Raw genomic sequence first — 12705 nt, 5'->3', positions numbered from 1 at the left:
TAAGTAAGCGCTCTGCTTCAGACCTCTGATTTGCAGAGTGTAGGGTTTGCCTGTGATTTTTCTGGAGGGCTCGAGGGCATTGCAATGTGTAAATAGACACAGGGCATCACCCAGCACGCACGTGGCATCTGCCAGTGCTTTTCCAGAATTCAGAAGGATACATTTTTCAAGGTTTGCCTCTGCTGCTCTGTCTCTGTGTTTGCTGCCTGCGTCCAAGTGTCCTGAGGTTGATTACAAATACGATAGATTCCTCCTTTGAACCAACAGGTGTGCTGTAACGCTTGTTTCGTTTTTAGTTTTATCATCAATGCTGTCAGGTCCATTCTGCCGCCAGCCCCTCACCTATGCATGCAAAAAGGGTTTTCTTCCTCCTGGGTTAATATTCAATCAGACACAAGCATTCTGTTTTACTCAAGCAAATCCCAAATGTTTGGAAGTGCCTTGCTTTATCTTGACTCTCCTTGGAGAAGCTGCTAACTTGGGAATTTGTTGTGAATCACTCTTGTCTTATACTGGAAGGAGGCAGCTGCAGTCGCTCTATCTCTGTGGTCCTGCAAGCTCGGTAAATACCCAGTTCTGTGGGTTGGACTCCGAGGCCCATCTTAAATTCCTGAATGTTCAGAAAGAGCATGGCTGAGTAGGGGTATTGATTCCTACCCATCGTTTGTGTGTCAATGAAAGACACACAAAGTTCCTGACTGTTTCTGATCTTAGCTTGTCACGGTCAGCCCTTTTTGGCTTCAGATTTGTTCATTGCCAACAAAGAATCTTGTACATTTCACGGTGAAGGATCGCCTTGCAGTGTCCTGAACTCAGTTCAATGCTCTTTATTAATTTTTAATGTGCCAGTAGCTCTGAGGCTTTGCCAAGCTGAGACTTTCCAAAACTCTTTGGGCTACCTACTGCCAAGGTGAACGGTGGTAGGTCCAGAAGGGATATTTTAAGGAAACTTGCAAGAGCAAAGTTTTACCTGTTAAGTTTGTCGTGAGTCAACGAAAGAAATCTTAAATAAAAGAGATTTCAGAAAGAGCTGCCTCAGCTATGCCCTCCGTGTGAGAGACCTGCTGTGGGGTTCTGTGTCCTCACACACACGGTGGTGGTCTGTGTTCCGTGTGCAGAGAGGATAAGGCGTTCTACTGTATGGCTGTTGAGGTGGGTTTATGAAGTGGGCGCTCTATGAATGGAGACATGTGAACACAGAAGGCCTTCCTGCCCGTGGCAGTGTCTGAGCCCAGAGGCAAACGAGGCTACACATGTGCTGGCCGCTTGTCCAATACAACCATTTCAGATGCACCAAGCGAGCTGGCCATGGACAGGGCCCACAGGAGTCCCTGTGGACAGATATGTAACTTTTTACAGAAGAAAAATGGCGCGGTATACCTCAGGAAATTGGGCCCTGGAGGTGACCTCAGGACTCAGATGACAATGGAAACCTACTTGTGATGGACCAGGTCCTGGAGCATGGAAGACTGTGGCCTCTTGGGGCTGTCGGTTGCTTGCCAGGCTAATGCAAGGTCAGTGGTGTCATCATCATTCCTCGGGGATGCAGGTAAGGGTCAAATGGACCCTGCCTGTAAACGCAAGTCCCGTAAGCAGACACTTCATCTGTCAGGTTGCTGTGAGGAGAGCACTGAATTCGAGAGGAGCTTCAAGGTTCTTTCTGATTTAGAGTCAATGAGGTAAAGACTTTACACACACATAGGCAGTGATGAGAACGGGGCAAGAATGAAGGAAGCCCTCAGTTAAGTGGGTTTTGTTGCCTTTAGAGTCAAGCCCAGTCTCTTTCCTGTGGCCTAGAACAGGGCTGACAAATTAGGCATCGCAGGCTAAATCTGATGGCCACCATTTTTTATAAATAAAGTTTTATTGGAATGCTGCCATACCTCTTTGCTGACAGATGGTCCACAGCTGCGTTTGTGCTATCACAGCAGAGTTGAGTAGTTGCAACAGAGACCCTATGGCTCTGCAAAGCCTGAAATAGTATCTGGCCCTTTACAGAAACAGTGTGAAAGGCTACACATGGGAAACAATGCTTCTGAAACTATCTCACAGATCGGTTTTTTTTTTTTTTTTTTTTCCCAGTCTGTTTTGGACTGATAAGTTTATTAAATGTGATAAAAAAAAAAAACATTGCTTGAATGTTGTGGTAATACCAGATTGCCACAACATTTCTAAACATTTACACTTAAATTTGGTACTTATCGTGGATCCTCAACAGTTTGCAGACCGGTGCCAGGCCACACTTGGAGAAGCTGTCATCCCTGCTAAATTTTCTAGCCTCGCCTTGTGCCATTTGTCCCAAATCTCCAATCATGCTGCTGTTCTTTCTGAGGATTGGATGCATTAAATTCTTTTCCACATTTGGGCCAGTGCTACTGCTGTTTGCTGGACCTGGAACTTTCTACATCTTCTCTTAGCTCCTTCTTTCCACGAGGGCTCTGCTTTGGTTCACTTCGTCAAGGAGACCTTTTGACCACTCCATCTGAAAAATTGTCCCTCATCTTACATCACTCTTCCTTTATAGCACTGATGACAATCAATGCTTGTGCTGTTTATTTACTTATCTTCCTCTTATTTGTTTTCCTGTATTGGTCTGGATTCAGTAACAATCCATTTCTGCTTGTGCAGAAAGGGATTTCGTATTGGTTTTGGGTGGCATATGAAATCTTGTACGAGTCGGGGAGCAGATAGAGTTTCTGAGACAACGCTCAGAACAGCACAACAGAATTGACCACTCCATCTCTGTCACTATACAAAGCTAGGATTCAAGAAGTTGACGCCACCATTGTTAACTCCAGGACCACACTACCTCTGCAGTCATCTCCTCCACCAAAATGAGCATTTCTGTTTCTTGGAACACATGAAGCTAGGGATAGGATACTGGGATCTTTGCTAAAGAGATTGCAGAATACCCCAAACCTCTGGCAGGAACAGCAGAAATATAGCATCTACCTCATGATCTTCACTCTGATTTTCAAATCCCACTGAGTGGAGGGCAGTCTTCTAGGTGAAATCTGAATCACTGTAGAACTTGAGCTATGAGAGGATCAGGGAAATGCCACCTTAGGATTTTTAGTCTTTAATGCTGGAATGGAGTCCCCAGAATCTGCCTCTGTCCCCTGTAGGAATGTAACCTCTATGAGGGTTGGGACCCTGTCTGCTCAGCCATCACCCTGCACCCATGCTAAATTAATGCCTGATATGTGTAACATGCCCAGTAAATGTTGATCATAAGAATGCATGCATGAATGAATGAATGACGTGTCCTCCAGGAGTCTGTGATTTACATAGGAGGGTAGCAGGTGGCACACTTGAGGGAGATGCATGAAGATGAGTCAGCCTGGGAAATGTCTCTGGTGGGAGATGGAAGGCTACCCTTAAGAGATAGTCTCACTTTTGAAACATATCTTGTTTTTCAAAGTTGGAACATATTCATGTTAATAGCTGCAGTTAGTCTGCTCAGGGCTGGGATTATTCTTGTTACCATCTAATATGTCATTTACTGAGGACTTATTATGAGCCCTACGCTACACTAAGTCCTATATATGCATTAGCTCATTTAATCTGCAAAAAATTCCCAATGAAGTAGGCATTATTTCCATTTACAGAAAGGACACAGAGGCTTTGAATGGAAAAGTGACTTAACGAGTCACAGAGAGGTAGAGTCAGATTTTATCCCATGACTTCTGAAACTTAAGTTTGTACCCTTTACCTCTAGTTATAACCCTGCATATAATTTATCTTTCTGGTTGTGGTCTCTTCACCTCAGACTCCCCTGTTTTGTTTCCATCCTAGTGGCTGGTTAACCTATTGCATTATCTACTTTGTGCCTCAGCAAGGTAAATCCAGTCATCAGGACTGAGATATCAGTACGGGTCCCTGGTTATCATTGCTGAACATTGCTGAATATCAGCAATGAATCTGTGGGTCTATAGATGTCGATATAAAAGGGGTAGGAGAGAACTACATATACAGTGATTAAGGTATCAAAAATCGCTCTTAAGACAAAAATCCTAGAGGGTAGAATATTTCTAACTGGACAAACTTCCAGCCTCATGGTATATGTCTGATAAAAAAAATTTCAAGTCTTTGTCTTCTGTTTGAATGAAGTTCTACTTCACATCATCTTTATTAAACACGTGATGTTTGGTAATAATTGTGCTTGTCATTTGATAACAGACAATAAGTTGAAAATTATTTTTACATTCAAAATATTAAAGGACTCAGAGACACTGCTGAAGGAAGTCACTCTGCCAAGGGGTGGGATATCTAACAAAGATTACTTGACAACAATGTCTATGATGAGATAAACCACTTGAAGGCCTGACCCTAGTGCCTATAAAAATGCTAAGGGGAAAGAGGAATACTTCTGGAATGGTGGAGTAAAGACCTCTGAACATCTACTCTTCCATAGAAGCAGGGAGAACAGTGACAAAAATCATCAAAATCAACATTTTTCAAAGTTAGGAAATTAAACGTAGGCTTACGATGATCTGAGGATCATTTATTCAGGAAAAAAAAACTAACCAAAACAAAAAAACCCTGAATCTCAGTAAGAACAGTGTGCTTTGTGTCATTTAGCTTGCTCTGTTCCTATTCACCCTTTTGCAGCTCTGAGGAAACCTTAAAAACTAACGGTTTTGCCATCACAATAGTTGTGATAACAGTACCCTAGTGGCCACTGGAGAGGAAAAGACCTGTTTGGAGCTCTACAGAGAGCCTTATTCCCAGAGAATTGTCATGACTTGACCTGTCTGGTAGCTGCTTGGGAACTCCCACTTGCAGCTCTTGTCTTTATTTGACCTGATTCAGCACTCACTCAGTGCATAGAACTTTTCTCCTGGGACACTCGTCAAAAACAGTCACAGCAACTGTTTAACATTGCAGCTGCCTGAGGCAGCAATAAGAGTTGGGGCAAACAGGATGATAATCAAAAATTTCTAAATAAAAAGCTGGGGAATGAGGTGTCCATTGGGTCTTTGAAATGCTCACATATTCCTGGAAATATAAAAGTCATGCACATGTGCAGAGGTGTGCACATTCTCAGGAAAGACCTGAGAAATCTTCCATCTCTCACCTATGGCTGACCTTGAGACTCTGCACAAGCAGGGAGTGAAAGTTAAGGAAGAATTGTAAACAGCAGGCAAATTGAAGGTGTGTCCCACTATACACAGAAATCCCCTCAGCAAAGGCTGGAACTTATTGGTTGAGAGCATTATAAAAAAAAAAGTCTGCCCAGCCATTAGCTGGCCACTAAGCTAACCACACATGACAAAGAATACAGACTCTACAGAATAAGCTTAGAAAAGTCACTAACATATAGCAAGAACAATTACAGCATCAACAACAAGCCGTGGTTGGGGGAGAGAGATGATTTCCAGAGTTGCTGAGTTATATTATTTTAAATGTCCACTTTTCAAAAAAAACTATAAGACGTGCAAAGAGTCTGGAAAGTATGTTCTATTCACAGCAGGGAAAAGGCAGTCAATAGAAATTATCTTTGAGGAAGCCCAGATATGGGACTTACTAGAAAAAGACTTTAAATCAGTGACCATACATATGTTCAGAGAACTAAAGGAAATCATTTCTAAAGGAACAAAAAAAAATATGAGAACAATATCTCACCAAACAGAGAATATCAATAAAGAGATAAAAATTATAAAAAGAAACCAAATAGAAATTTTGGAGCTGACAAGTACAATAACTAAAATAAAAGTTTCACTACTGGGTTCAACAGCAGGTTTAAGTAGACAGAAGAAAGAATCAGAAAATTTGAAGATAGGTCAAATGAGATTATTCAAACTGGAAACAGGAAGAAAAATTAGCAGAACCTCAGAGACCTGTGGGACACCATCAAATGTACCAACATACACATAATGGGTGTCTGAGAGGGAAAGGAGAGACAGAAAGGGACAGAAAGAATATCTGAAGAAATAATGACTGAAAACTTTCCCTATTTGATGAAATATGGGAATTTACATAGCCAAGAATCTCAGTGAATTCCAAGTAGGATAAACTCAGAGGTTCACTCTGAGACATATTATAGTCAAATTGTCAAAAAACAGAGAGAATCTTGAAAGCAGCAAGAGAAAATGCCTTGTTATGTATAAGGGAGTCTCACTTATATTAATAGCCAATTTCTCATAAGAAACTATGGAGGCCAGAAAGCAGTGGGATGATATATTCAAAGTACTGAAAGAAAAAGACTGTCAACTGAGAATTCTATATCCAGAAAAATTATTCTTCAAAAATAAGGAGAAATGAAGACATTACCAGATTAAAAACTGAGAGAATTTATCGCTAACAGGACTTTCCTTCCATAAAGGAAGTCCTTCAGCCTGAAATAAAAGAGAACTAGACAGTAACTTGAATCCACACTCAAAAAGATAAAGCACACTGGTAAAACATAAAAGACAGTTTACACATATTTTTTTTTATAACTCCTGTTTTTCCTCCCGCCTGATTTAAAAGACACTTGCAAGCTATAAGCATAAAGCTATGTTGATGAGCTTAAAATATATAAAGATGTAATGTGTATTACAATAAAAGGACGAAGGAGAGTAGCTCTATAGGGGCAAAATTTTTTGTGTACTATTGAGACAAACTAGATATTAATTCAAGTAGATTGTTATTTTAGATAATCTAGATGAAAGAGACAAATTCTTAGACACAAAATACTGGAACTGACTCAAAAAAACAAACAGAAAATCTGAGTAGACTTTAATAGGTAAAAAGATTGAATTAGTAACCAACAAACTTACCACAAAGAAGAGCCCAGGCCAGATAGCTACATGGTGAATTCTAGCAAACGTTAAAAAGAACAATTACCACTAATTTTTCACAAGCTCTTCCAAAAAATAAAAGAGAAAGAAACACTTTCCAACTCAGTCTATGAGGAGAGTATTATTATCCTGTTACTAAAAAAACAAGAGACAAAAACTACAGCTCAATATGTCTTATGAATATGAACATTATAATTCTCAACAAAATACTAACAAATCAAATTCAATAACATATAAAAAGGATTATACACCATGTCTAAGTGAGATTTATTCCAGGAATGCAAGACTGGTTATGCATATGAAAAAATAATCAATGTAACACAACAACATACTAATAGAATAAAGGACAAAAACTATGTGATAGTTGTATAAAATAGATGTATAAAAAGTACTTGACAATATCCAATACATTTTAATGATAAAAACTCTCAACAAACTAGGAATAAAACTGCCTCTACTTGATAAAGGGCATCTACAAAAAACTTAAAGCTGACATTATACTTAACAGTGAAAGACCTTTTCCCCTAAAATCAAGAAAAAGATAAGAGGTCTCCTCTCATTATTTCTGTTCATATCATACTATAGTTCTAGTCAGAGCAATTAGACAAGAAAAAGAAATCAAAGGCACCCAGGTTGAAATGAAGAAGTAAAATTATATTTGCTGGTGACATGATTTTGTATATAGAAAATCCTAAAGACTCCATTATAAAATAGAATTAATAAATGAATTCAGCAATGTTACAGGATATAAGATCAATATACAAAAATCAATTGTATGTCTGTACAATAGCAATAAACAATTTGAAAATGAAATTAAGAAAAGCAATTCAACTTATGATAGCATCAAAAAGAAAATATTCAGAAAGAAATTTAACAAAAGAAGTGCAAGACTTGTACACTGAAAACTACTAAGTATTGCAGAATGAAATTAAAGCAGACCAAAATAAATGAAAAGATATCCCATGTTCATGTCTTGAAAGACTTAATATTTTTTTAGATGGCAATACTTCCCATATTGATCTAGAGATTCAAAACAATTGTTACCCAAATCCAAGATGCCTTTATTTTTTCTTTCAGAAGTTGACAAGCTGATAGTAAGGTTTATATGGAAATGAAAGTGAACAAGGAAGCCAAAACAATCTTAAAAAAGAACAAAGTTGTAACTCACAGTTCTTGATTTCAAAAGTTATTGCAAAGCAACAGTACTAGAAAAAAGTGTGTTACTAGTATAAGACTAGACATATAGATTAATGGAATTAAATTGAAAGTTCAGAAATAAATCCTTACATTTTTGGTCAATTGATTTTTGACAAGGGTGCCAAGACAATTCAATGCGGAGAAATAATAGTCTTTTCAACAAATGGTGCTGTGAAAGGTGGATATACACATGTAAAAGAATAAAGTTGGAACTCTACCTCACAACTAATGCAAATATTAATTCAAAATGGATCACAGACCTAAATGTAAGAGCTAAAACTATAAAACTCTTAGGAGAAAACACAGGAGTAAATCTTCATGATTTTGGATCAGGTAAATGTTCCTCAGATATGACACCAAAAGCAAAAGTGACAAGAGAAAAAATAAAGACTTCATCCAAATTAAAAGTTTTTTATTTCAAAGGACACCATTGAGAGAAAGTGAAAAGAAAGCCCACACAATGAAAGAAAAAATTTGCAAATCATATATCTGATAAGGAACTTGTATTCCCCACAATAACATATTATTCAACTAGAATATGTAAAGAACTCTTACTGTCAACCATAAGAAGACAAATAATTTGTTTTAAAAATGGGGGAAAAAATTCAAAGTCATTTCTTCTAACAAGATATACAAATGGCCATGAAAAGCACATGAAAATATGCTCAACATCATTAGTCACTGGGAAAATGCAAATCAAAAGAAAGTGAAATACCATTTTGCCCCTATTGGGATGGCTATAATGAGAAAGATGAACAATAACAAATGCTGACAAAGATGTAGAGAAATAAGAACTCTCATATATTGCTGGTAGGAATGAAAAGTGGTACAGTCATTTTAGAAAAGATTTGGCAATTCCTCAAAATGCTAAACATACAGTTCCCATATGATTTAGCAATTCCTCTCCTAGTTATACTGTATACCTGAGAACCTTGAACGTATGTCCACACAAAAACTTGTACACAAATGTTCTTAGCAGCATTATGCATAATTACCAAAAAGTAGAAAGAACCCAAATGTCTGTTAACTGATAAATAAACAAAACGTGGTATATATATACAATGGAATATTATCAAGCCATATAAAGGAATTAAATACTGATGCATGCTACAATATCAATGAACCTTGAAAACATTATGCTAAATGAAAGAAGACAGACACAAAAGGCCACGTGCTGTATGATTCCTTTTATATGAAATGTTCAAAATAGGCAAATCTATAGAGACAGAAAGTAGATTAGTGGTTGTTAGGGGCTAGGAAAAAGGGGGATTGGAGAGTGGTAATTGGTATGGTGTTTCTTTTGGGGATAATAAAATGTTCTGGAATTAGATATTGGTGATGGTTGCACATCTCTATGAATATACTAAAAATGCAACTGTGCTCTTTAAAAAAAGATAATTTTATTGTATAGTACTATATCTCAATAAATATGTTATTTTTAAAAAATACTAAGGGGAGAAACCAGAGTAATTGGACACCTCAGAGTCAGATCCACCTTACCAATTTTTGAGCATGAGGGAAGAGTGCAAATAGAGGTCCACAGGTCAGAAGTTAACTATTTTAAAATTATGAATCAAGCAAACACTAACTTAAATATGCTCTATTCTCCCACTTTGACAAATATACCTTTGTCCAAAAACAACTTTGTACTGTTGGCTATGGGAAGTCAGTAAGAGCTTTAAGAAGAACAGTAATGTGATTATATGTTATCATTTCGGAAACAGCCTGTTGGCAGTCCTGTCCGCGTGTGAGTAGAAGAGAGTCTGGGGATTGCAGTTGCTGAACTAAAGCGGCGGTCGTACCAGGAACCGGGAAGGACTCAATCCAGTGTCATAGCTTTGGAGAGTGTGTGACAGATACAACGGAGATTCTAAAAGCTGGATTGGCAGAAATGGATGTGGAAGGGAAAGGAGGGAGGAGAGAAAAGAGAAAGAGAGGCCAGCTGACCTTTAGAGCTTCAGTGACTCGGGCTGGTGATGTTAAAGAGGAAAAAGACGAAACAGGTTTTGATGGGAGTGGAGGAGTCTTGCAAGCCGGGCTTTGGGTACGTGAGGCTGGGCTCTCTGTGGGACTTCAGGTGGAAACGGCCAATTAGCATTTAGAAGCATGTGTCTGTAAGCCTAGAAATGAGGCTTGAGTTAATAAAATGATTTAAAAGTCATCAAAGTTGTCAAAACTCTCAGGAAGGAGTAAGATTTCATAAGAGTAAGAATCAAATGGAAAGAGACACAGCAGAGCAGTACCATTAATAATCAGAGTCTGAAATGTTTACTAAAAACAAATGACAAATATAACACCATTGGCAGGAACTTTCATGTTGTATAGCAGAATCTCAATCACGTGGCAAGCTTGGTGCTGTGGATTAGAAAATGGTGATTATGATTTGATCCATAACTAGTAGCAGTTGGGAAGAACAACCAAAATCAGTTGAATCATATATGGAAAAACATATAACTGAACTTTTAATTTACATATAACAGAGCTTTGATATAAAAAATATATAACTAAAAATACATGTATAACTGGCTGCGGTTTGTTAGGATAGTTTTCGTGTGATCACCTGTGCTTGAAAGAAGACAAACAGGCTGTTAATTGCCTTAACTGGATGATGATGTTGGTCTTTAATGTTATTACAGGATTTTTAAACCTTGAAGTTACTTCAGAACAGTTAATTAGACATTTCTTATCCGCTCTCTGCACTGGACAGTACTGTGCTGTCTGTATTCTTGATGCCACTGCCATTCCTCCTCATGCTGTAACTTATGACAGGCTGTGTGATTGCAGTTCATCGGGAAAAGCCCTTAGAACCAAGGACCCGCTTAGTTTTTGTTTATTGAAATAGCATTGATTTGAGTTTGGTGTTGGAAGGTTTTTTTTGTTTATTTACTGAATGAGTAAAATTTGCATGTTTTCAGTGGCTTAAGCTGTTGTCTGAAACACCCTTCTGTACTACTTTGCACTAGTTTGTACTACTTTGATTGTCAAAACCCAGGGCTATGACTACTCTTGTCATCCAGGCCTAGTCTCAGGAGTTACTGTTTTCAGATCATCACCAGGAAATGGCCCAGCCTTTGGGCGGTACTCTTGTTTCCTTGGTTTCACTGGAATTTAGCATTTCTAAGAGAAGCAGATATTTGCACAATCAGTATCAATAAGTGGACTTAGTTGGTGGAATATGAGAAGGTAAGAAGTTAAATGTATTAATCAGGTTTTTAATCTTAAATTAGCAGCAGTCATTCATTTTCAATGAATCATGAAGGAGCTAGTTTTGGGGAAAACTTTAAAGGAGATAAAGATTGCATGCCTCTCCATTTCTGTTCTACCAAAATTTTCAGATCCTCCTCTTCTGTCCTGGCTTCCAGAAATACCATAGCAGGATCGACTGTCTCCTCGCTCTGTGACTTGTATGCCATGCTCTTTTATGTCTTTATCTCTCTGCATCCTGTTTTATTACTCTGATTGGATATAAAATGGGTTGCTATGAGGTAGGCTATCTCATAATCTGATAGTGGAAGTTTAAATTGGTGTGGCTTTTATGGAAAGCATTTTAGCAATATGTGTTAAAGTCTTTTAATCAATTCTATTTTACCTTAATCTATTCTGTTTTAATTTAATCTGTTCAAAGGAGATAATGTGTGATACATACAAATATCTACTTACAAAACTATTCATTACTATATTAATGCTAAAATGAAGAAAACAACTACACATCAATAGAATTGTCAAATAAATTATGGACTAGTGAGAGCTCTTATAAACCAATAAGAAAAAGATTACTATCCCAATAGAAAATGGTTAAAGGAAATGAAATGCAGTTTTCCAAGGAGAAGTATAAATCACCAAGAAGCATTTGAACAGATGTTCAATCTCATTAGAAATTAACAGGATACAAATGAAAATAATGAGATATTATTACATTAACTATTATTAGCAACAATTAAACTATCCTCATTGATGAAGAGGTAGAAATCAGGCATTCTCATTTATCTCGGTGGGAATGTAATTAGGACAAATTTGGGGAGAGGAGCAATTTGGGTGGGAGAGAGCATAATTTTGACTCAGCAATGCATTGCTAAAAATGTTATCTTAACTAATCACTAAGTCTACAAAGATTATGTACATGATATTTATTACACTAACACTTAGGCTAGTGAAAACTGAATAATCCAAAGTCCATTGGTAGGTGATTGTTAAATAAATTGTAGTACAACCACACAATGCAACACCATGCAGCCATTAAATACTGATATAGATCTGGTAGATAGGAATGATGCCTATGAGATAGTAAGTGGAAAATGTAGGCTAAAAATAAGTGTGTATTATAAACTCATTTTTAAAAAATATGTCTTTATCCACATGTATGTGTCTGCATACAAACAAAAGTTTGGAAGCACTTCCACTAAAATGAGAAGATAATTTTTACTTTATTGTACATTTTTGTATTGCTGTATTTGGTTTTAATTCACATATATTAATACCATAATCAGTAAAATGCAGCTTCACCATTGTAATCAAAGAAGTGAAATGTTACAACCATAAGATGAAATATTGTATAGAAATTTAAAACAGGAATTTTGAAAAATAGTCAACTAAATGATGCTAAATAAAAAATAATTACAGAGAGAAAAGACTGGAAGGAAATGCATCAAATGTTAACAGTGTTATCTATAATAAATATTTACAAGAATTAAAGCCATAACCAAATTATTTGTAATATCTATTAATT

General features: G+C 37.2%; 1 protein-coding gene across 2 annotated transcripts in view; it reads left to right on the top strand.

The window, feature by feature from the left end:
• NCKAP5 (NCK associated protein 5) overlaps nt 1-12705 on the top strand; it is a 1104646-nt gene that overhangs the window by 58402 nt on the left and 1033539 nt on the right. The window lies entirely within an intron of this gene.

This window comes from Balaenoptera physalus (assembly GCF_965194825.1).
Source record: "Balaenoptera physalus genome assembly, chromosome: 6".
NCBI classification, from domain to species: Eukaryota; Metazoa; Chordata; class Mammalia; order Artiodactyla; family Balaenopteridae; genus Balaenoptera; species Balaenoptera physalus.
This window is presented reverse-complemented; position numbering and strand designations above follow the sequence as displayed.